This window comes from Lontra canadensis, unplaced genomic scaffold (genome assembly GCF_010015895.1).
Source record: "Lontra canadensis isolate GAN:19392208 unplaced genomic scaffold, GSC_riverotter_1.0 scaffold2, whole genome shotgun sequence".
NCBI classification, from domain to species: domain Eukaryota; kingdom Metazoa; phylum Chordata; class Mammalia; order Carnivora; family Mustelidae; genus Lontra; species Lontra canadensis.
In genome coordinates this window covers 39,194,716-39,220,151 of record NW_022630996.1, presented here as the reverse complement: position 1 = coordinate 39,220,151, position 25,436 = coordinate 39,194,716, and the positions used below count along the sequence as shown (strand labels likewise).

General features: G+C 39.5%; 1 long non-coding RNA gene across 1 annotated transcript; it reads right to left on the bottom strand.

Annotated features, from left to right (window-relative positions):
- Positions 1 to 4,638: 4,638 nt before the first annotated feature.
- LOC116872489 lies at positions 4,639 to 24,204 on the bottom strand. The gene is made up of 3 exons (XR_004383648.1): positions 24,166 to 24,204; positions 14,295 to 14,390; positions 4,639 to 4,839 (listed from the first exon to the last, which is right to left on the bottom strand). It is a non-coding gene; the product is annotated as an uncharacterized LOC116872489 (long non-coding RNA).
- Positions 24,205 to 25,436: the final 1,232 nt, after the last annotated feature.

Genomic DNA, 25,436 nt, shown 5'->3' with positions numbered 1-25,436 from the left:
GTACATACTACATGCAAATCCTATATAGGTCTTGGGACAAAACATGAATAAGACACAGATGTTTTTAGTGCTTCACATATGTCATAAATTTAAGCCCTGGTTGTGTCCTTTCAATAATTACTTACTTCCACAAATATTTATTGAATTCATTCATTCTTTTATTTATTTGATGTGCCTATTAGGTAACAGGCAATGAACTAAACTGCAGATGAAGGAGAAAATAGGGTCTTAATCTGTACTCGTTTATAGTCTCAGTGCAATACCGTGTAATACAAACAATGATAGTCTCGGAGACTGGTGTTGGATCAGGCAAGAACCATCCAGGCTATTTTGACGAATTAATTATATCTCAGGAATTGCGAGTGACCTGAAAGGGTTAAGCATGCTCACAATCCTGAACAACTGAGCCCTTTGCTTCCAGAATAATATCTCTGCCTCCTTGAGACAATACACAGGAGATGCCACCAGCAAAGTATGACGTTCTGGCTCTTAACTCCTCGAGGGTGCAGAGCTCTGGAGAGGTCAGAGTCTGCAGCAGCGCTTGATGGGGGCTGGAGGGGGGAGTCTTCGAGGAGATCTCAACCCCTTTCACCTCTCGGGATACACAGATTCACTTCCTGGGAGCCGGTATGCCTCCAGCCCAGAACCAAAGCACCATGTCTACTCTCACCAAAGGAATCCTGAGACGGGTTGTGCTATATGGTTCAACTTGTTCTCAGGTGGAGCAGAAACACCCATCAGCCAAATCTTTGATCTCAACAGAATTAGCTCACTTTATCACAGCTGTCAATGGGTTGCTGCTTGAAGTTGTGTGCAAGGACAGAGGATGAGCAGGGAGCGGATGATGTGCTCTTCCTTCGCCAATCAGTCTATCGTGTAAGAGGGCTCGTGAACTCAGATGCAGTCTCTCAGGAGCAACCGTCGCTAGGGAGAGAGTCTGACGCTACACCACGCGCCTGTCTGCACGTGCACCCGCCTCCCTGACTCAGCAGCCTTCTTTGGCCCTTGCCTCTCAGGGAGATGATGAGCCTGGTTAAATTCGCTGAAGCCAATCCGATTTGCATCTTTCCTTTCTATTATTCATCCAGCCATCAAACTTCGTGTTCCTGAGCTCATTGATTGGGATACTCATCCAAATGCTTACTTTCAGGCTTTTCAAGCTATGAAAATGCTGTCTTGCTTTCCCAAACCATGGCTACTTCCTCTGGTTAGTTATAAGAATTGCAGGACTCCTTCATTAGGCAATGACTTCCCCAGGAGAGATGTACTACCCACACACACCTACATCACCTGGTCGCCTCGGAGTTAAGAAACAGTCGCAACTGCTGTCAAGCAGGACCAGACGCTGAGGAGAGTTCGCATTTACATAGGACTTTGTCACTGAGGAAGCGCTTTTGTATCCACAAATTCATGTGATCCATACAAAAATGGTGTGTGGCAGAAGGGTTAGAGTATTATTCTTATACCCAGGCCCCTTTGACATGTGATTTTGCAGTGCCTCCCATCAGGATATGGAGTCCGTCTCCTAACCTTTGCCTTTGGCCTCATCTCTAGTGTCTTACTCTGGCCAACAGAATATGGTAGAAGTGATATTCCACCAACTCCAAGTGTACTGGTCTGCTCAGGCTGTCATAACAAAATACCGTCAACTGGGCGGCTCAAACAACAGAAATTTATTTTCTCACACTTCTGTAGAACTGAAGTCCAAGGTCAAGGTGCCATCAGGTTGGTTTCTGATGCGATCTCACTTCCTGGCTTGTGGATAGGTGCCTTCACACTGTGTCCCCATATGTCCTCTCCTCTGTGGTCCTGTGAAGAGAGGAAGACCTCTGGTGTCTTTGTTTCTTCTTGGAAGGAGCACAGTCCAATCAGATTAAGGTCCTTCCTTCATGACCTTATTTATTTTTTTTAAAGATTTTTAAAATTTATCAGAGAGTGAGAGAGAGAAAGAGAGAGAGAACAGTAGGTAGAGGGAGAAGAAGACTCCCCAGTGAGGAGGTAGTCTGACAGAGGACTCGATCCCAGGACCCCAGGATCATAACCTGAGCCAAAAGCAGATGCTTAGCCAACTGAGTCACCAGGCATCCTTTCATGACCTCATTTAACCTTTATTGCTTCATTATAGTTCCTATCTCCAAATGTAGCTGTACTGGGGATTTAGGGATTCAACATATGAATTTAGGGGAACACAATTCAGTCCAAGCGTAGGCCTCAAGGGGCCTCATGAGCTTGACTCTCTCTAGGGACTTGCCACCTACTTGAAACAAGTCTGGCATAGCTAATTGAAGGAGACACACAACACGAACCAGAAATAAGCTGAGACCAGCACAACCACCGGCAACCTGGTCACTGACTGCAAATGCAGGAGGTAGCTAGAATATACCAGAACCTCCCAGCTGATCCTAGTCCAAAGTGGTGACCTGTAGAACTGTGCACAAATTAGTTGTCAGTGTTGTAAGCTACTAAATTTGGGCCTGTTTCATAAGGCAGCAAAAGCTTACTGATTTGGCAGGTATCACATCTGTCCCCAGTTTTTTGAAGAGAACTGGAATCGCAAAGAAAGTTATCACACGAGGTTTTATGGGTAATAAGTTGTAGAGAGTCGAGAGTAGTCTTCTGGATTCAAATACTTTGTTTTTTCTACTCCAGGAAAGAGGGACTCAGTCTGGAAACACAGATCTTTTGATGTGGGCTTTTCCTAACAAATTGATTTTTCATGGGCTGACCTTTAGAGTGAATAAGTATGTACGTGAATGTATGTGTACTGTGTGTGCATGGGTGTGTATGTGTGTGTGCATATAGAGACACCTGTATTTCCTCTGAAGGGTACAAGTTGAACATTTATCAGGTTTTTGTTGTTTTGTTTTGTCTTATCCCAAGGGAGTAGCTTTAGGGGCTGTGATGAATCCAGGCCCTGCATATTTATGTCAGCCTGCCCAGAACCGCCGCTGGGTAGAAGGGGGCATGTGCTTCCATCTTCTCCTTTGCCATGGACCTCACAGGGTTTTGCAACCCTTTCCATAAAATGCTGGAGACTACTGTAGAAACTGAGGTCAGGAAGACAGCGGTGCTGCAAAGAAACACTCACTGGGATGGAAGCTGCTTGCTATTTGAGAGGAATGATGGACAAGGGCCTTGAAGAGGGGACTTGACTTGTGGGACCCACCCCCCCAATGAGGACTTCTTTAGGACTGAGCTCTGTCCCTTCATTGACAGCCATATTCCCCAGATTTCTAATTGCAAAATCTCTGGGTTATTTCTAATATTGTGCTTTTTATGACAATGCAACATAGGATAATTTGAACATAAATCATTTTGTACCTGTATAAATTTTTCTGTGAAATAAAATCCTGGAAGTAGGCATGCTGGGTCAAAGAATATGCATTCCGCAGTATTTTTATGGACAAGTTTTATAGATGTCATCCAACTGCAACTATAAAGGTGGTATCAATTTACACTTCACCAGCAAAGAATGAACTGACCCTTTCTCCATACGCTCACCAAGAGAACATTATCTAACTTTTGGGTTTTACCTATGTAATAGGTAAAAAATGACATATATATCAAAGTAATTTCATTTGCATTTCTCTTATTATGAGTAGGCTTAGTATCTTTTGGAATATTTAATTTGTATACTGTTATGTGAACTCTCTGTTCCTTTGTCCATTTTTTTCTATCATGGTATTGCTTTAATTGTTCTTTAATCACGAGATACTCTAGTCCGGGATCTCTAACCAGTTTCCTTTTAATTACATTTTTACATGACATTATTGAATGATTGTATTCTCTAACAGTCTTGAGTTATGTTGGTTTTTTGTAGGATTTTTTTTTATAGGATTTATTGCAAATCTCCAATTAGACTATCAATTCCCTAAGTACAGGACCCATGAATTGCATTTACTTCTCATTTGTTCTACTCTAGTGTAAGGCTAAGTAATCATTCATCACCAGTAAGTGTTTGCCTTACTGAATGAGGAAGACCGGAAGAACTGAATGTTGTCTGGAGGGTGGGATGGCTGGGATCTCAGCCATCATGGGCTGAATGGTGGTCCCTGCAGAAGGTATGTCCTAACTGTCAGGATCTATGAGTAACACCTTATTTGGAAAACGGGTCCTTGCAGATTCATAAGTTAAGAATCCTAAGAGGAGATCATCCTAGATTATCCGGGTGGGCCCTAAATCCTATAGTGTCCTTGAGACACAGAGGAGGAGCACACTGGAAAAGGAGGAGAGGGCCACAAGAAGAGGGAGGCAGAGGTCAGATGCAGCCACAACTCAAGGAACACCTGGAGCCCCCAGAAGCCAGAAGGGGCAGAAAGAGTTCTCTCCTAGAGCCTCCAGAGGAAGTGCAGCCCTGCCAACAATTTGAGTTCAGCCTTTTGGCCTCCCCAACTATGGCAGAATAAATCTGTGCTGCTATGAGCCACCAACTTGTGATAATTTATTATGGTAACCACAGGAAATGGACCCTTCTCTTCTTTGGTCTGCTCTTGCCACATTCGGGACGTATGTGTTACTCAGCAGGCTGTGAGACAGGAAGAGAGAGGACTGAAGGACACAGAAAAGTCCAAGAGAGGAGGGAACATGTAGGGCTGGCAGTGGAGAGTGAGAAGAGAGAGGAAGAGAGGAAAGAGAAGGAGAAAAACTGAAGCAAAAGGGGAAAATGAGGTGAGGCTGACTTGGCCTCTGCTCAGACACTCACCTTTCTCCTCATCCTTTCTCTAGTCTCTCCTTCCCTCTCTCAGTATCTCCCGGCTCCCTCAGGCATTCTGCCACACTGAGCAAGTTCACGTTTGTGCTGCTTAGATTTTCTGTCTCATCTCACGTTCTGGTTGCAATCTGTGGGCACCAATGAGAGGGTTAGAAGTTTGAGCAGAGGCACATGCTCCCCCAGAAAGTGCCCTCTCCACCAGCCCACGGTGACCATAGCGCTCCATGCTGGCATTCAGGGGTTCCTGAGACCATGCATGGCCCTCCATGCCCCAGGATTCAAGCAACCGCTCCAAATGGTTGTGTGGCATGCTGTCCTGCCCAACCTACCTTCCCCCTAACAGAAGTGAGAGAAACAAAGGAAGGAACCCAGAATTGCAAATTGTGCAGTTCCAGGTTTTCCAAAGGCTGGATGGAGATTGTGATTATTTTTGCTGTTTATAGTCTGGATCGCCTGAGAGGTTTTAGTTGTCTCTGTGCTGCCTCTAGTGGTCATTGGAAGTAGTGTTCCCCTAAAAGACCTCATTGTCCACAAATTCCTCACCCCGTTTTTAAAAATTTCTCTGGGTTTTTATTTAGGAATTTTATTTAGGATTTTTTACATAAAAAAAACTTTAAAAGCATTTTCAGAATCAATTCCATTTTTTTTCTTTTCCCATTATTTTTAAAAATCATTTTTAAATTTACATGAGGTAAAAATCCCCCTCTTTTGCTGTACAGTTCTGTAAGTTTTAACAAATTATAGCATGCTATAACAACCATTACAGTCAGGATACAGTTCCTTCACTCCAAAAAATTCCCCCCTGTGGAAACTTTGTAATCAAAACCTTCCCCTCACCCTTAAATCTTGTTTCTATCCTTATCCTGTTGTTCCTTTCAGAATTTCATACAACACTTTTTGAGCCTTGCTTCTTTCACTCAGCATAATATAGTTGATTGGCATAATGCATACATGTTGTTGAAAGTATCAGTAGTTCTTTCCTTTTTATTCCTCGGTAGTGTTTCATTTAATGGATGTACAACTGTTTGTTTATTCATTTACCCAAAGTAGGATATTTAGGTTGTTTTGTGTCATTATGAATCACACTGCCACAATTATTTGAATACAATTTTGAATTTGAATACTGAGCATAAGTTTTCATGTCTCTAAGGTAAATACATAGGAGTAGAATTACTACATTATATGTAAGTGTATGTTTGACTTTACAAAGAATTAACAAGTTGTTTTCCAGAGTAGCTATACCATTTTCATTCCTATCAGTAATGTATGAGAGTTCTACAGCCTCACCAGGACTTGGTATCATTAGTTTTTTTTTTTTTAATTAAACATTTTAAGATTTGAGGGAGGAACAAGATGGCAGAGGACTAGGAGACCTAAATTTCATCCTGTCCTAGGAGTTCAGCTAGATAGTTATCCAACCATTCTGAAACCTACAAACTCAACAGAAGATTGAAGAGAAGTAGAGCAGCAATTCTAGCAACAGAAAAGCAACCACTTTCTGGAAGGTAGGACGTGCGGAGAAGTGAATCCAAAGTGACGGGAAGATAGACTGCGGGGGGGGAGGGGCCGGCTCCTGGCAAGCAGTAGAGCAGCCGAGCACAAAATCAGAACTTTAAGAAGTCGGCTCCACTGAGGGACATCGCTCCAGAGGCTGAGTAGGGGTGGAGCCCTTGCTGAGACAGTGTGGTCTCGGGTCCCTTGGGGTCACAGAAAGACCAGGAGTGTCTGAGGGTGGCAGAGCCCCCAGGTATCCTAGCAGGGAAGCCAGGGGCAGACATAGAGCTGAGGAGTGAACTCTCAGCTTGGAGTTACCTTAAACCGTGATCTGAGGCATAGTCGGACCACTGCTAGTTAAGCAGGGACCCCACAAGTGGCAGATCTGGGGAGACCCACCTTCATCTGCCAGAAGAGCAGAGCAGCAGGAATCTGCTGGGATTGGAGACTCTAAATGGGGCCGTGCACCAGAGACAGAAATGCTCAGTCACAGGCTGGGTGAGCTTGGAGTGCGGCTGGAGAACAGGGAGACGGGAGGATTGACTGCTTTTCTCTGAGGGCACACTGAACAGTGGGGCCCTGAGCTCTCAGCATCTCTGGGCGGAGATTGGGAGGCAGCCATTTTTATTCCCGTCCTCCAGAGCTCCATGGAAAAGCGTTCAGGGAACAAAAGCTCCAGAGAGCGAACCCGAGCAGATTACTTAGCCCGACCCCTGGCAAAGGCAGTGCAGTTCTGTCCAGGGCAAAGATATTTGAGGATCACTGCAACAGACCCCTCCCCCAGAAGATCAGCAAGAACATCTAGCCAAGACCAAGCTTACCAATCAATGAGAACAGCAAAAAACCAGTGCTAGGGGGACACAGCACACCGGAATGCATGGCTTTTTTCCCCATGATTCTTTAGTCTTTCAAAGTTGATTTTTTTAAGTTTTTGTGTTTTTTTCTATTTTTTGTAATGTTCCCTCTTTCATATTTTAACTATTTTACCTTATCAATACCTTTTTAAATATCTTTATTAGTTTTCATTTTTACCGTCATATTCTACACCCACATTATATTTAACCTTATTTTTGGTATACATATGTTTTTCTTTCTTTAAAATTTTGGGATACATTTTCTTCTAACAGACCAAAAAATATGCTAAATCTAGTGTATGGCATTATTCTAGTCTCCAGCCTGATCACATTCTCTTCTTTTTTTTTTTTTCTTTTTTCAATCAACTGCTTATCTTAATCAATTCCTTTTTTAAAATCTTTTTTAATTTTCATGGTTGCAGTCATCTTCCATCCCTCCATTGTGTTTACCCATGGGTAAATACTTCATATATATATACATACATATATATATATATGTATATATATATATATATGGATGGAAATATATATCTATATAAATATATATATGAGGGATGGAAATATATATATATATATATATTTTTAATTTATTTCAAATTTTGGGAGGCAATTTCTTCTAACACACCAAAGTACACCCAAAATCAAGTGTGTGGCTCTGTCCTACTCACCAGCGCAATCATATTTCTTTTTTCCTTTCCTCTCCCTCCAGTTTTGGGTCTCTTCTGATTTGGTTAGTGTATATTTTTCTGGGGTTTTTGTTACCCTTTAGCATTTTGTTCTCTCGTTCATCTATTCTTCACTGAACAAAATGACATGGCAGAAAAACTCACCTCAAAAAAAGAACAAGAGGCAGTACCGACTGCTGGGGCCTAATCATTACAAACATTAGTAAGATGTCAGATCTAGAGTTCAGAATGACAATTATAAAGATGATAGCTGGACTTGAAAAAAGCATAAAAGATACTAGAGAATCCCTTTCTGGAGAAATAAAAGAACAAAAATCTAACCAAGTTGAAATTTAAAAAGCTATTAATAAGGTCCAGTAAAAAATGGAGACTCTTACTGCTAGGATAAATGAAGCAGAAGAGAGAATTAATGATATAGAAGACCAAATGACAGAGAATAAAGAACCTGAGCAAAAGAGAGATAATCAACTACTGGACCACAAGGGGATAATTTGAGAGATAAGTGATACCATAAGACAAAACAATATTAGAATAATTGGGATCCCAGAGCAGAAGAAAGAGAGAGGGAACAGACGGTATATTGGAACAAATAATAGCAGAGAATTTCCCTATTTGGGGAAGGGAACAAGCACCAAAATCCAGGAGGCACAGAGAATCCCCCTCAAAATCAATAAAAATAGGTCCACACCCCATCATCTAGTAGTAAAATTTACAAGTCTCAGTGAGAAAGAGAAAATCCTGAAAGCAGCTCAGGACAAGAGGTCTGTAACACAATATGGTAGAAATATTAGACTGGCAGCAGACCTATCCACAGAGACTTGACAAGCCAGAAAGGACTGGGATGATATATTCAGAGCACTAAATGAAAAAAATATGCAGCCAAGAATACTATATTCAGCTAGGCTATCATTGAAAATAGAAGGAGAGATTAAAAGCTTCCAAGACAATAAAAACTAAAAGAATTTGTGAACACCAAACCAGCCCTACAGGCTTAGAAGACCCCCTCTAGGGGTCTTCTAAGCAAAGAGAGAGCTTAAAAGTAACATAGACCAGAAAGGAACAGAGAAAACATACAGTAACAGTCATGTTACAGGCAATACAATGGCACTGAATTCATATCTTTCAAAAATTACCCTTAATGTAAATGGACTAAAAGCCCCAGTTAAGACACAGGGTAGCAAAATGGATTAAAAAAAAAAAAAAAAAAAAGACTGGGCACCTGGGTGGCTCAGTGGGTTAAGCCTCTGCCTTCAGCTCAGGTAATGATCTCAGGGTCCTGGGATCGAGTCGCACATCGAGCTCTCTGCTCAGCGGGGATCCTACTTCCTCCTCTCTCTCTGCCTACCTCTCTGCATACCTGGGATCTCTGTCTGTCAAATAAATAAATAAAATCTTAAAAAAAATAAAAGACCCATCGATATACTGTCTATAAGAAACTCATTTTAGACCCAAAGACACCTCCAGATTTAAAGTGAGGGTGTGAAAAACAATTTATCATGCTAATGGACATCAAAAGAAAGCTGAGGTGGTAATCCTTATATCAGATGAATTGGATTTTAAGCCAAAGACTATAATAAGAGATGAGGAAGGACACTATAACATACTTAAAGGGTCTGTCCAACAAGAAGATACAACAATTTTAAATATCTATGCCCTTAACATGGGAGCAGCCAACTAGATAAACCAATTAATAACAAAATCAAAGAAACACATCGACAATAATACAGTAATAGTAGGGGACTTCAACACCCTCTCAATGAAATGGACAGTTCATCTAAGCAAAAGACCAACAAGGAAATAAAGGGCTTAAATGACACACTGGACCAGATGGACATCACAGATATATTCAGAACATTCCATCCCAAAGCAACAGAATACATATTCTTCCCTAGTGCACATGGAACATTCTCCAGGACAGATCACATTCTGGGTCAGAAATCAGGTCTCGGCTGGTACCAAAAGATTGGGATCATTCCCTGCGTATTTTGAGACCATAACACTTTGAAAGTAGAACTCAACCACAAGAGGAAAGTTGGAAAGAACTCAAATACATGGAAGCTAAGGAGCATCCTATTAAAGAATGAATGGGTCAACCAGGAAATTAAAGAATTTAAAAAATTCATGGAAACAAATGAAAATGAAGACACAAATGTTCAAAATCTTTGGCATACAGCAAAGGCACTCTTGAGAGGAAAGTGTATAGCAATATAAGCCTTTCTCAAGAAACAAGAAAGGTCTCAAATACACAACCTAACCCTACCTCGGAAGGAACTGGAGAAAGAACAGTAAAGAAAGCTTAAACCCAGCAGGAGAAGAGAAATAATAATGATCAGAGCAGAAATCAATGAAATAGAAAGCAAAAGAATAGTAGAAGAGATCAATGAAACTAGGAGCTAGTTCTTTGAAAGAATTAATAAGATTGATAAACCCCTGGCCAGACTTGTCAAAAAAAAAAAAGAGAAAGGAGGTAAAATCATGAATGAAATTAATCAATTAATTAATTAATTAATCATGAATGAAAGAGGAAAAATCACAACCAACACCAAATTAATTAAATGGTGAATGAAAGAGGAGAAATCACAACTAACACCAAAGAAATACAAACACTTACAAGAACATATTATGAGCAACTATATGCCAGCACATTTGACAATCTGGTAGAAATGGATGCATTCCTAGAGACATATAAACTACCAAAACTGAACCAGGAAGAAGTAGAAAACGGAATAGACCCATAACCAGTAAGGAGATTGAAGCAGTCATCAAAAATCTCCCAGCAAACAAGAGCCCAGGTCCAGATGGCTTCCCAGGGGGGATTCTATCAAACATTTAAAGAAGAATTAATACCTATTCTCCTGAAACTCTTCCAAAAAAGAGAAATGGAAGTAAAACTTCCAAATGCATTTTATGAGGCCAGCATTATCTTGATCCCAAAACCAGACAAAGACCCCACCAAAAAAGAATTACAGACCAGTATCTTTGATGAACATGGATGCAAAAATTCTCACAAAATACTAGCCAAGAGGATCCAACAGTACATTAAAAGGACTATTCACCAGGACCAAGTGGGATTTATTCCTGGGCTGCAAGGTTGGTTCAACATCCACAAATCAATGTGATACAATACATTAATAAAAGAAAGAACAAGAACCATATGATCCTCTCAACAGATACAGAAAAAGCATTTGACAAAGTACAGCATCCTTTCTTAATCAAAACTCTTCACAGTGTACAGATAGAGAGTACATTCCTCAATATCATTAAAGCCATCTATGAAAAACACACAGCAAATATCATTCTCAATGGAGAAAAACTGAGAGCTTTTCCCCTAAGGTCAGGAACATGGCAGGGCTGTCCACTATCACCACTGCTATTCAATATAGTACTAGAAGTCATAGCCTCAAAAATCAGACAACAAAAAGAAATAAAATGCATCCAAATCAACAAAGAAGTCAAACTTTCACTCTTTGCAGATGATATGATACCTTATGTGGAAAACCCAAAAGATTCCACTCCAAAACTGCTACAACTCATACAGGAATTCAGTAAAGTGTCAGGATAGAAAATTGATGCACAGAAATCAGTTGCATTTCTATACATCAATGGGAAGACAGAAGAGAGATTAAGTAGTCGATCCCATTTACAATTGCACCCAAAACCATAAGATACCGAGGAATAAACCTAACCAAAGAGGCAAAGAATCTGTACTCAGAAAACTAAAGAGTATTCATGAAAGAAATTGAGGAAGACACAAAGAAATGGAAAAACATTCCATGGTCATTGATTGGAAGAACAAATACTGTGAAAATGTCTATGCTACCTAGACCAATCTACAGGTTTAATGCAATCTCTATCAAAATACCATCAACTTTTTCAAAGAAATGGAACAAATAGTCCTAAAATTTATATGGAATCAGAAAAGACCCTGAATAGCCAGAAGAATGTTGAAAAAGAAAACCAAACCTGGTGGCTTCACAATTCCAGACTTCAAGCTCTACTACAAAGCTGTAATCATCAAGACAGTATGGTACTGGCACAAAAACAGACACATAAATCAATGGAACACAATAGAGAGCCCAGAAATAGACGCTCAACTCTATAGTCAACTAATCTTTGACAAAGCAGGAAAGAATGTCCAATGGAAAAAAGACAGTCTATTTAACAAACGGTGTTGGGAAAATTGGGCAGCCATATGCAGAAGAATGAAACTGGACCATTTCCTTATACCACACACAAAAATAGGCTCCAAATGGATGAAAGACCTCAATATGAGACAGGAATCCATCAAAATCCTGGAGGAGAACACTGGCAGCAACCTCTTTGACCTCAGCCACAGCAACTTCTTCCTAGAAACATTGCCAAAGGCAAGGGAAGCAAGGGCAAAAATGAACTATTGGGACTTCAAGATCAAAAGCTTTTGCACAGCAAAGGAAACACTGAACAAAACCAAAGACAACTGACAGAATGGGAGAAGATATTGAAAATGACATATCAGATAAAGGACTAGTATCCAAAATCTATAAAGTACTTATCAAACTCAACACCCAAAGAACAAATAATCCAATCAAGAAACGGGCAGAGGACATGAACAGACATTTCTGCAAAGAAGACATCCAAATTACCAATAGACACATGAAAAAGTGCTCAACCTCACTTGGCATCAGGGAAATACAAATTGAAACCACAGTGAGATACCACCTCATACCAGTCAGAATGGCTAAAATTAATCAGTCAGGAAACGACAGATGTTGGCAAGGATGTGGAGAAAGGGGAACCCTCTTACACTGAAGATGGGAATGCGAGCTGGTGCAGCCACTCTGGAAAACAGTATGGAGGTTCCTCAAAAAGTTGAAAACAGAGCCACCTTATAATCCAGCAAGTGCACTACTGGGTATTTACCCTAAAGATACAAATGTAGTGATCCGAAGGGGCGTGTGCACCCAAATGTTTATAGCAGCAATGTCCACAATAGCCAAACTATGGAAAGAACCTAGATGCCCATCAACAGATGAATGGATAAAGAAGATGTGATATATACATATACAATGGAATACTATGAAGCCATCAAAAAAAATCCCGAAATCTTGCCATTTGCAATGACGTGGATGGAACTAGAAGGTATTATACTAAGTGAAATACGTCAATCAGAGAAAGACAATTATCATATGATCTCACTGATATGAGGAATTTGAGAAACAAGACAGGATCATAGGGGGAAGGGAGGAGGAAATGAAACAAGATAAAACCAGAGAAGGAGACAAACCATAAGAGACTCTTAATCTCGGGAAACAAACTGAGAGGGTATGTGCTAGGGTAAGAAAAAAAATAATTATAAAAAAGAATAAGCATATGAAAGAAATGAAAAATAAATAAAAACATTTAAAAGGTATGTAAGGGTATCTCACTGCATTTTTATTTGGGTTTCCCTAATGACTAGCAATGATGAGCCTTTTTAATGTGCTTATTTACTCTCCATATATCTTCTTTGGTGAAGTGTCTGTTCAAATCATTTGCCTATCTATTCAGGGTTTGCTTTCTTATTATTGAAATTTGAAAGCAATTTATATATTGTGGCTATGATTTCTTTGTCAGATATATGATTTACAGATATTTTCTCCCAATCTGTAGCTTGTCTTAACAGTGTCTTTCACAGAGCAAAAATATAGTAAGTTTTAAAATCAGGCAGCATGAGCCTTCCAATCTTGTTTTTCTTTCACAAAATCATTTTGTCTATTCTAGTTTCTTTGAATTTTCATACAAAGTTTTACATGTAAAACTCTTCATATAAATAGTTATATGGTCAATAACTAAAAAGAGTCCTGCTGGGATTTTTTATTGTGGTTGTGATAAATCCATATATCAATTTGGGGAGAATTAACCTTTTAATACTTTGTCTTCCCATAAACAAACACAAAATATCTCTTCTTTATTCCTCTCTGATTTCTTTCATCAGTGTTTTATAGTATTTAACACACAGATTATACAAATATTTTATTATATTTCTACCTATTTCATTTTTTGTAGCCATTATAAGTGATATGTTTTTTAAAAATTTTGACTTCCAATTGTTTGTTGCTAGAGTGTATAATATTAAAATATGATTGATTTTTAAAATATTGACCTTGTAGCCTATGCCTTTTTTCAACTCATTTATTAGTTATAGGAGTTATTTATTTTAATATACATTCCTTGAGTTTTCTATGTAGAAAACCATGTTGCCTGCAAGCAGTAATAGTTTTCTTACTTCTTTTCCAGTATATGTAGGTTTTATTTCTTTTCCTTGCATTATTGCACTGATATATTACACTGACTAGGACTCTACTATGCTGCTAAGTAGGACTGCTGAGAATCTTGTGTCAGTCTTGAACTAGTTCTGATCTTACAACAAAGGTGTTCAGTTTTCATTATGCATAATTTATAATGTATAATTTATAATGTATAATTATGCATAATTTAGCTTTAAATTCTTAGTAGATACCTTTTTATCCATCATAAAGAACTTAAGAATTGGCTTATAATATGCTATTTTATATTTATACATATATTTACTATTTTCAATGCTTTTTATTATTTTTTTGTAGGCCTGGGTTTTCATCTGGTAGCATTCCCTTCAGCCCCACTCTAATAAAAATTTTAAGTGGAGATCTAGAAAAAGGGAAAAAAGAGAAAGGAACAAATTTTATTTATTTGACAATATCCCTATTTCGCAATTTAAGCTGCCCAAAAAGGCAGCTGGGGGTAGATTTTAATCTGAATGACCTAGCTGTATAGGAGAGCAAACATCTGATTACTAGACAACTGCTCTTCTTTTCCTCCTAGGAATTACCCTCCTCCCCTTTGAAGCCCTAGGCCCCAACCCATTCCTTAGCTCAGCGTGATGTATAAGCCTCAATTGCCTGGCTTGTTCTTGAGTCCCATGTCTTTGAGCTCTCATATATATGTAATTAAATTTGTTTTTCTCCTGTTAATCTGTCTCATGTCAGTTTATCAGACCAGCCACAAAACCTAGATGGAAAGAAGGGAAAGTTTTTCTCCTCTACACCATTATTTTAAAAAAATATTTTCACTGGACATAGAATTCTAATGTCTAGTTATGGGTTGCTTGGTTTATTTTTTGAGTTTTTTCCTTTTAGCATTTTAAAGACACCATTTCATTATACCTTGCCTTACATTTTTAAAAGTTATTTTTTAAATTACAGTAAATATGCATAACATTAAGTTTACCATTTTAAACATTTTTACTGTACAGTTCAGTAGCATTAAGCACATTTACACTGTTGTGAGAGCATCACCAGCAGCCCTCCTACTAAAGTTCTCTGCATAGCATTTATCACCATCTGATATTTTGTTCATCTTTAGTTTATTATCTGTCTCTCCCACCAGAATGTGAGTGCACTAGGGATAGGACTTTGTCCTATTCACTGCTGTATCTCAAGTGCCTAGAACATGATCTGGCCCACAGTAAGTATTCAGCAAGTACACGTTGAATGAAGGAAAACATAGCAAGAAAACAAGCAAAAACACTACTCTCTTATATAATTTAAGGAAGGTGATTTGTAACGACAGAATTTTGAAGTGTCTTTGAGTGTATGAAGGAATGTGAGATCATCTGGGTTATCAATGTTTTTTTCTCTAAGCATATCTAAAGAATACAACCCAAGACAACACTGTGAGCCTCAACTGTAAAGAATGCCCTTGCTAGGGAGAATATCAGAAGGGGGAGGGAGAAGAACTCAGGTAAGAGTTTGTGGTTTGAGAAATCCTTCCAGGTAATAAGCCTTTTCTAGGGAAACATGTTCATGCCTCTCTTTTCCTGACCTCCTTCCACTCTTACTCGCAAAACCCCTTTGAAAAATACTGACCTGATCTCAACTACTTCCTTTTAGAGACAGTGACTCCGAAAGGTTAAAGATTTGCCCAAGGTCAAGCAGTTAATGGCAGAGCTGAATTAGAACGCAGTATCCTGACACCATTCTATAGATTCAAATAAGGAGCAAAGAGAGCACAGATTGTCAAGGCCCACATCTCTGGAGAAGAGTTCTATAGTGATTAAGACAGGGAATCTGGAGCCAGATCATCCCCGGCTAAAATCCTGTCTATGCAACCTTGAACGACTTATTAACCTCCTTAAGTTTCCTTTCCTCATACGTAAGTTCTGGATTCACTTGAATATCCAATGGCCAGCTAAAACTCCACACATCAGAACTAAATGCTCTATTTTCCCTTGCCCCAAAATCAGCTTGTCCTCCTCTGTTCCCAACTTCATTAAATGCCAGTCTTGCGCCCCCAGAAATCAATGACTGATACTTGGCAATACCTTTCTTCCTCGACCTCCCTCACACTAACACCGAGGCCGACCACATCTGCACCCTAAATGCCTTGCCAATCAAATCACATTTCATCCACTCCCATGTCCCTCCCCTGGTGTCAGGCTGTCATCACCTTTTCTCCTGCATGACTACAAGTTGACTAATTTGCTTTGTTGTCAATGGTCTTGCCCCCTCCCATCATTTATCCACACAATAACAGCATAATCCATCTAACATATTTGTCGGATCATGACACTATCCTCTCTGATCCCACATTTGTTTCCTGTCCTCAAGCATGGCTTTGACGAGCAGCCCAAACTTCCTTTCCAAGCTCGTGTTTCATTATCTCCATGCTTGTGTTCTCAGTTTCTCCATATTGAAAAGTTCTCAGTCCTTTGAAAATATCATGTGTATCCTACACTTTGGATACTTCTTCATGCTTCACGTTTTCTTCTGGGACTATTCTTGACCTTCTTTTTGTGGCTAACTCATACTTTCCGATATCAGTTCATCCAGAGAGTCTTGTGTGACCCCCAGCTTCTCCTTAGGCCCCTCACAAAATCTGTGCTTCCATGACAGCCTGTCCTTCCCCATCACCACCTCATACCCTAACTGTTGATCTGTCTACACCTTCACCTCTGTAAGTCCATGGACCGTGCCTCATACGTGCACTGTTGTACCTCAGGAGCCCAGCAATGCCCAAGCACATAAGGGCTGCTTGACAAATGTTAGCTATTCTCATCATCATCACTATAATGATTGAATAAACTCATGGTTTTCATAAAACGCTAAGCATGATGTACAGTTGACGGTCGCAAATCATCGTTTTGACTACTTAATATTCTCCCTCATTTTTTTCACCAAAACTTAACGTTTCGGAGCACATCTGTTATAATAGAACTCAAGGCAAAATACAATCACATCTCTTTGGTATCTTATCATTAAATAACGAGTAAAAACATCCACATGTATACATGGCATTTTCTCCCCAAATTCACTGATGTTCTTGAGGAAGAGCAAAAAACTTCCTGGGAGTTCTCTTGTACTTGTTGACTCAATCTAGTAAAGGTCAGAGATTACTTTATGTGTTTAAAAAATTCTTTCTGTGGACAAATCATTTAAACTTCAACCACACCCTAACTATCCCAAGAACAGAAACATTCTTAGTTATAAACAGCTGGTAACAGGCATCCTTATCTTCCCTAATTCTCTTCTTTGAAATACATTGAATGGCAAAGGTCTTATTATAAGTATCGTCCCTCCTATAAAGTTGGGAGAGGCAAGTTAATTATGATTGAGTTTTAAGATAATATAAGATCACACATACTAAGGGACTCCATTTAAAATAATGACTCTCTGAAGCAGAAAAAAAATCAGCTAAACTGTTCAGCAAAATTGTTTTGTTAGACTAATTCTAGAAATATACTGAAGACAAATAATTTTGTTTCTATAGGGGATAAAAACTTAAGACTATAAAGTTTCCTTCTGGATAAATTTTAGAAGGAATTGTTGATTTGGGATTTACAGTGAATGTCATAGTGGGTGGTTTTTTTTTTTTTCCTAATTAGCAAAATCAAATGAGAACAACACATCAAAAAGCCATTTCTAGGGTGCCTGGGTGGCTCAGTGGGTTAAAGCTCTGCCTTCGGCTCAGGTCACGATCCCAGGGTCCTGGGATTGAGCCCTGCATCAGGCTCTCTGCTTGGCAGGGAGCCTGCTTCCTCCTCTCTCTCTCTAGGCCTAACTCTCCACCTCCTTGTGATCTCTGTCTGTCAAATAAATAAATAAAATCTTTTTTAAAAAGGCATTTCTATACAAAACTCATTTAGTTTCTTTCACAAGAAAAAAATAACATGTTGATTATTAATTTGATTCCATGAAGCAAGATTAGATAGACATGTGGTCTTATTCTCTCACACCTGGCATTCTTAGCGATTAAAGTATTTCTATGGTAAAATCTGAACCTCTGTATTTCAATATTCCCAGGAAACATTACTTATCAAAGATGTATATTTGTAGATATGTCCCAATGTAATAAACTGTAAGGTAAGAAAATATACAAAGCAGATGGCTTATGAACAGAAATTGTTTTTTATTACCAAAATACTCTACAAAAAGATTTGCCAACAATATTCTTCAACTCAGAAATAAGTGTTTGTATCAGTGTTTCTAAGGGCTGAAAAAATGAAGGGGAAAGATGGAAGATTTGAAATAAAATTGAAGGCAAACTTATAAACAAATAAAAATGGTTTGACTTTACAATCTAAACTGGTGGGAAAATACAATTTACTTTGCCAGACACTGATTTATATAGGGATACTATAAAATCTAATAAAAAGAAATGTGCAATTCTTTATTTAGCAGTTATGTATTTGGAAGATTTTGCCTCTCCAAAAAAGAAACAACTTTAGTCAGGGTAAAATATAAACAGACTAGACAACATTAGCTAAATTAGTACATAGAAATGCCACCAATGTTCATTAAGCTAATCATTTATTTCTACCTTATCTCATTTCACAAAGAGTGTTGAAAAGCTTATAAAAATAACAAAAAACAATAAAGTAAATATTCAGATACCCAAAACAAAAGAAACGATAGCTTCATAGTAAGTTTACCTAGTAAATATTCTAATAAATGTTTTAAACTTAAAATTTTAAACTTAATAAACATTTTCTAATCTATTTGATAATTGATTACCAAAAAGAAAAAGAAAAGTCTGGAATCTCCAGACAGAATTGCAGGGGTGAGTGGCTTGGGCGGAGGGGGAGTTGTTTTTCTACTCCCTAAAATATCTCTAGAATAACTAAAAAATGTGAACCTAATTAACTCAGATTGCCACAGACAACTTCTCATATGGTAAACTATACATAATTCTATACATTTGAATTAAATAGAAAAACATTTCTCTCATTGCTTAAAATGTTGGGCATATTTTAAAAGAATATAATTTGATAGGGTCTTGAATCATTAACCCCCTTAAAAGCACAGAGTCCTCAAACTCTGGGCACCCATGTATCTTGGTTTAGCTTAAGAATGGGGACCATATCTTGTTTTCTATGTGCCTACAGCAGTGTAGGGCCTCAATAATATTAACTGAGTGCATGATTTAACAAATTAACAATACTTAGGATCTCTGAGGATGACGAGGAGGACAACTAACATCTTTAGCCAACTAAGAGTGAATGAGACAGTTATCAGATTGAATATGATGTGTTATGCTTGTTTATGCATTTTTTCAGGGTCTAAAGCACATAGAAATCTTTCTAAAGTCAAGATGATCTGGAAAATCCCAACATTATAGTGAAGGATCCAGATAGAAGCATTGTTCACCTAAAAGGGAGATTTTACAATCTCCACTTTTGCAGATAAGGAGATCCAGGCCTAATTGAGTCACTTTCCTAATCAACATAGGTAATTAACAGTATCAGTGGCAATGATACCCTGTTTCCCAGTCCAGGGCTCTTTCCACCACAGGGCTGCTTTTGTGATTTAATTAGAGAGATGATCAAATAGGAAACAGCACGTTGTCTTGGTTTGTAACATTTGTTTTTACTTGATTTCTTTTCTAAATTCAAGATGCATTGAAACTGGAAAACAGGGAGATGCTGGGAAGCTCCTGGAAGCCACTGGGGCAGGAAAATAAATGAAACTGACCTTCACTCCCACATGGCAGCAGGAGGGGAGTGGATCTGGGAGGATTCAGGTTTGTTTTTGACAGGATCTCACTCAGTCAGTTGTTTTTGGTTAAGGATACTGTCGATGTTGACACAGCCAAAGAGATTTGGACAGAATACTATGTCCAAAAGTCCATTTATCAACTAGATAACAAACTCTTGGACAGATTTCTGGAGTAAAAACGTTGTTTGGAATGCAGTCCGTATTCCAAGTAAGTGCTTTTGCAGTAACACTCGCAAACCATTACAGCCCATGTGCACTCGCTCTTCGCAGTAGCTAAGCAACATCATCATGCTGGCGCAATCGAATCATTGCTGATCAAAATAAGTGCTAGCAAAACAAAAGATCGATTATAGGACCAGTAAGCCCTAATGAAGAAAAATGTACTTTACTGTATAGTAACAGTTTTCTCCAAGTGTCATTTCTCATGAAACTACAGAGTTAAGTTTTCAGGGTCTCAGTGAATTTGGATAAGGCACTGCACAAACACACACACACTCACACACACACACGCACACGCATGCACATACATACCATGTACATAAGCATACAGTTGGTTCTTGGTAGTCACAGTAGTTATGGTCTATAGAGTCACCATGAACGCTGGACTGGCATATACTAACCCCTTCCTCCTTAGTGAAATACGGAGGCAAGTTTCTATGTGCCTCTGGGCATACTTTCTTGAACTAATCAGGGCATAACCTTGTTTTCCTGTGATTCTGTGTAAACACCCTTTATTTACTATATATTCTTGCTTCATTAATATTGAACTCAGGACCAACAGCACTATTAACTCACACCTGAATGAAGCTTGCCTGACATGTGGATTTTCTCTGGAGGGCACGTCATCGTCCCATATACGCTTGGGCACACTAGACAACACTTCAGATACTTGGCGGTCATTAGAAACAGCAAAATCATCAACAAAAAACACATAAGGAGGCACTAAATAGACCATGAAAAGGACACTGGTTGACCGGATGAGAGCTGAAACAAGGAGTCAGCATGTGGTCCTGTTCAGCTCAGCGGGGAAGAAAGTGCATATGTATCAGGGACTCCAATTTTTCACTGCTCTATGCCTACCTGTGAATGACTGCCAAAGTGCCCCGAAGATGGCCGGGGGCCGGTGGGGGGGACACAAATAAATCTGGGCAAACAGGTGGATTCACAAATACAGGTTCTGTGAATAATGAGGACCGACTGGACACAAAAACGACGTGTGTGTCTGTATGTATTCACGTGGGCATTTCTCTGATGGTCAAGTAAGCTCAGCCCAGTGTGGTTGGCAGTTGTGACTGTTTGCAACCACAAAGTCGTTTCCATAACGTAACCAGACCACGTGATTCCTACACAGCAGGCTGAATATGTAGGTAGCCCCGTGTTCGGGGTGGGGGGTGTGGAGGGCAGCCCTAATTTTCCGATCCTTCTTATTTCGGCAGCATTAGAACTGGACCTTTTCTTGAGCCTTTCCACCACCGCCCTACTTCTCTTTGTTATGCTTGAACGAGATAATACTAAGGTTCCTATTTTGTTGAAAACAGAAGGAAATTGGAAACTTGGAAACCTCCCCTATCTTTTGGGAGGAGGGAAGAGTGTGAGCCTACAGCTTTGCCCTGGTCAAGAGCAAGCAGACCTCTTGTGTTACTTGGCACGAATCCATGTAGAGAGGAAGGGGTATATATTTTATATCTATTCGTTGCCTGGCTCTCCTATTTTCTGCGTGATCAGCATCTGTAAGATGAAAATAGTAGTGTCCACATCGTGGTAGTGCCATGAGAAGTAGACATCATTTTGGTGAAAGACTTTGCAGTTTGTTCTCATTATCGTTAACAGCAACAGTAATCATTGTCATACTAAACATGGAGAATATAGCAAATTCAGCCCCAAAAGAGATGCAGAGGCAGTTTCACAAAATAAACATCTCGCCGGTCATGCTAGATTCCACTAATTTGAAGTACAGCACAGCTGGTATGCGTCCCTAGAGAACCTTGTCATGATAAACTTGAGCCTGTGGCAGAACTACTTTCTCCAACAGGCTTGGGCACCAATCACTCCAGGCTGTCCCAGCTGTCCCCCGTCCCCAGAGCATGCATGGTCGCCCCACCCTCTGCAGAGCTCTGGTGTTCAAGGTCCATGTAAATGATTCCACAAGAGAGGACTGGTCTTAGCTGAAGGCCAAGGGAAGGAGAGCTCAGTTCTTCTGAGGCTTCTGTGCCCCTCCTGTCTGCGCTGCACTCTTGTCGGTCTGTACCTTCTGCCCCCCCATCCCAGCTAGTGATTCTTTTCTGCTATGACTATAGCATAAAGAATAGTAGAAAATTTTGAGGCTAAGGCATTGTGATAGGAAAAGACAGTTACCTGAAAAAAGATAGAAATCAGAACAAAAATGTATATAAGAGACCCACGTTAACACATATACGACATATCTAACACAATATGTGTGATAGAATATAAAGAGAGATCCAGACATTTGCTCTGAACAGTTATCAGAAAACTAAAGAGTAAAATTCCTAAAAGTCACATTTTCCTGCACAAAGATAGGAGAGATCCACAGAATCACCAGCTGCTTTCCGTGAAAATGGGCTCCCTAACACTTGACCAGAAAAGACCAGGGGACGCCAATCTGTCAATGAAGCAGCAGTGAGTGTTGGCTCATCCTCTCGTTGAACCGGTCATCAGTCACAGAGCATCTGCGGGGTGCCAGTCACTGCGGGAGGCACGGCAGTCTTTGCTTCTGAGGAGCTCCTTGTCCAGAGGCATCATTCAGAAGATTTTTTTAGAGACTGCCTGTATCTCCCAACTCAGGGATTCTAGAATTCTGGATCTCTCTGTTCACGGCTGACAAGTAGCAGGTAAGCCCTCAGCTATTAAAATACTGAAACCTTGTTGGTTACAAAAATACTAAAATGTTTCCATTCTGCTTGGTAAACAGCCACTGTGTCAGCAACTTTAATAAAGGACTTAATGAGAGGACACCATGGGCTCTAGAGAGGGAGCAGGAGAGCCTTACTGTTTTAAAGACTCTTTGCTGTTGATGCTCCTTACTTTAAGGTAGTAACTGCAGAATTTTTCCTTGGAAGTAATTTTTCTTTTTTAATGGGAAAACGCTTTAGTCGACTTTAGGCTTACACTTCACCTGGGTGGGATTGTTTTGGAGAGAATAAAGCTAAAATTTCTCTATGGAAAAAAGCTACCTTCCTTGGACAGGGAGGTACATTTGTTGTGCTGTGGGTTCCTGGGGTTTCCTCCACTGGGTAAGAAGTAGCATGGGGGACCAAGGAGTGGGGACTCAGTGAGAGGCAAAGATGGGAGAAGAGGCTCTGGTTTGTAGGAAGCAGATGTCAGGGATTTGCAAAAAGGCCCACATGGGCCGGGAGAGAGGCAGTATCTGTGATGGTCATATGCTGAGACCCCACTGCTTTCTGCCTTTTTCCTTTCCTGCATGCAAAGGCCCCATGCCAACCTCCAATCTTCAGTCAATTCTGTTAGGCTAGCTGCGTTGCTTCGAGATCCCTGGGCATTTAGGAAGGGACTGGTGAGAGAAGTCTTCAGCTCGCAGGTGATGGCAAGGACGCCAGGGGTAAACAGTGGGAAATCAGGAGCCACTGAGCCAAACAAGAAGGGATGGGCGACAAGCAGAAGCTCCAGCGAAGAATGTCTAAGATGAGTGAGGGCTGAGGCACCGTACTTGGATTTGAAAGGCTGGAAAATGTGTGGAAACTTGACATAATCCCCTTTTCTTGGTAACTATCAAATTGTAATAATCTTTAATAATTTATGTAGAAGGTTACCTGTTTTACATAACTTACCTAAAAATGAAATCTTCGGGAATATGTGTTGGTCACGCACAAATACCAATAAACTATAACCCAAATCAGAAGACTTGCTTTTGTTTGTGTTGGCCAGTGGCCATCAAAGGACTCTTAGGGCCCCAGAGCAGCATGAAACCATTGGACTCTACGGGGACAGCCAGCTGCCTATTTTCTCCTCACCTCGTGGTCTTGCAGACTCTTCCATCCTGACTTAAGGAGCCCTTGTGTTAACACAGGGGCTGACCACCAGTGCCCTTGAGGCACAGAATAGGACAACTGTTAGAGGTCAGTTATAATCGCAAAACTACAACATTTTTGCTCATTCTGATTACATAAAAAACTGTGCTTTATAGTAATTCTGGAAAATATTAAACTTTACCAAGGAAGTTTTAACATTACCTGTAATTTTACCTCCTCAAATCACATTAATACATATGTGCAATTTCCACCCCCTCAGGCTTTTGTCTATGCATTAAAAAAAATATATATGATATATACAATTTTATATTCTGTTTTATTTTCACTTACCATATAATGAATGTTTCCATCATTAAAAATCCTTTAAAAATATAATTTGTAATTACTACATAATATTTTGGTATGAAATTTACTCAGCAGGTTCACCTGGGTGGCTCAGTTGGTTAAGCGTCTGCCTTTGGCTCAGGTCGTGATGCTGGGGTCCTGGAATCCCTCTCCCTCTTCTGTTCCCCCTGCTTGTTCTCTCTATTGGCTCTCTCTCTCTCTCAAATAAATAAATAAAAATCTAAAAAAAAAGAAAAGAAAGAAAAAAAAAGAAATTTACTAAACGTAATAGACAATATAGTTATTTCTGAGATTTTAGTGTTATAAACACCCAAAAGAAAAATAGGCAAATGCCATGAACCAGGAGCTCAAAGAATTTGAAGTGCAAATGTCCTACAAACATGAAAAGATATCTCAACTTATTAATATTAAAGAACCACAAATTAAACACAATAAGATATTATTTTTCCTTATAAATTGAAAAACATTTAAAATACTTGATAACCCCTCATGTTGAGGAGGACACAGAGAAATAAATATTCTCAAAAATAACATCTTCTAGGGCATTATGACCATTGCAGTATTGTTTGTAACATAGAAATTGGAAGCAACCCAGATGTCCATTAATAGAGGATTAATTCAATAAATTGTAGTAAGTTAATACAAAGAAATATTACGGAGTCTTTGGAAAAAATGCAGTAGATTCTAAGATTATATACATGCCAACATGGAAGATGTCCAGGAGGTATTGATGCTTTATAAAGTTAAAACTAAAATGATACTGCAAAATACTTTGTACTCCATACACTTTCTGTGTTTAGCGTGGGGGACTGATTAGTTTCTGGAAATGGAAGCTCCCACTGAAAGCCGGTTATGCAGGTCATTGCAACCCTGTGCACAGGGGGTGACATTCTTACATTCAACACTGGCAACTGCTTCTCCCTGCTCCTTAAAGTCCTTGAAATAGTTGCACGATTCCAGCTACAGTTTATGCAAATGGAGGCCCATTCTTCCAGGTTAAGGTGTTGTTTGTGATGACCTTATGATGACCTTCCTAGTGTCAAAGCGTTCCCACAGTCACCAATTGCCTATCAATCTTTATCCTCTGTTTCCTAAACCATTGTCATTAACAGTACCCATGGAGGCTCAACACTTTCATTTTAACTTCTAAGAAGCCTGATTCTCCTCTTTGGTGTCTTTGGGCCAGATGCAGAACCACAGATACCAGCAAATGTTTCAGCATTTACTATAAGTGGTAAGCATCAGTAAACTCTTTGCTAGCCAAGAGTAGATTAAAGTTTCTTCCAGAATTCAAAACAAATAGCAGAAAGAGAAGCCACAGGAGCACAAATAACATGGGTTTCCTAACAACC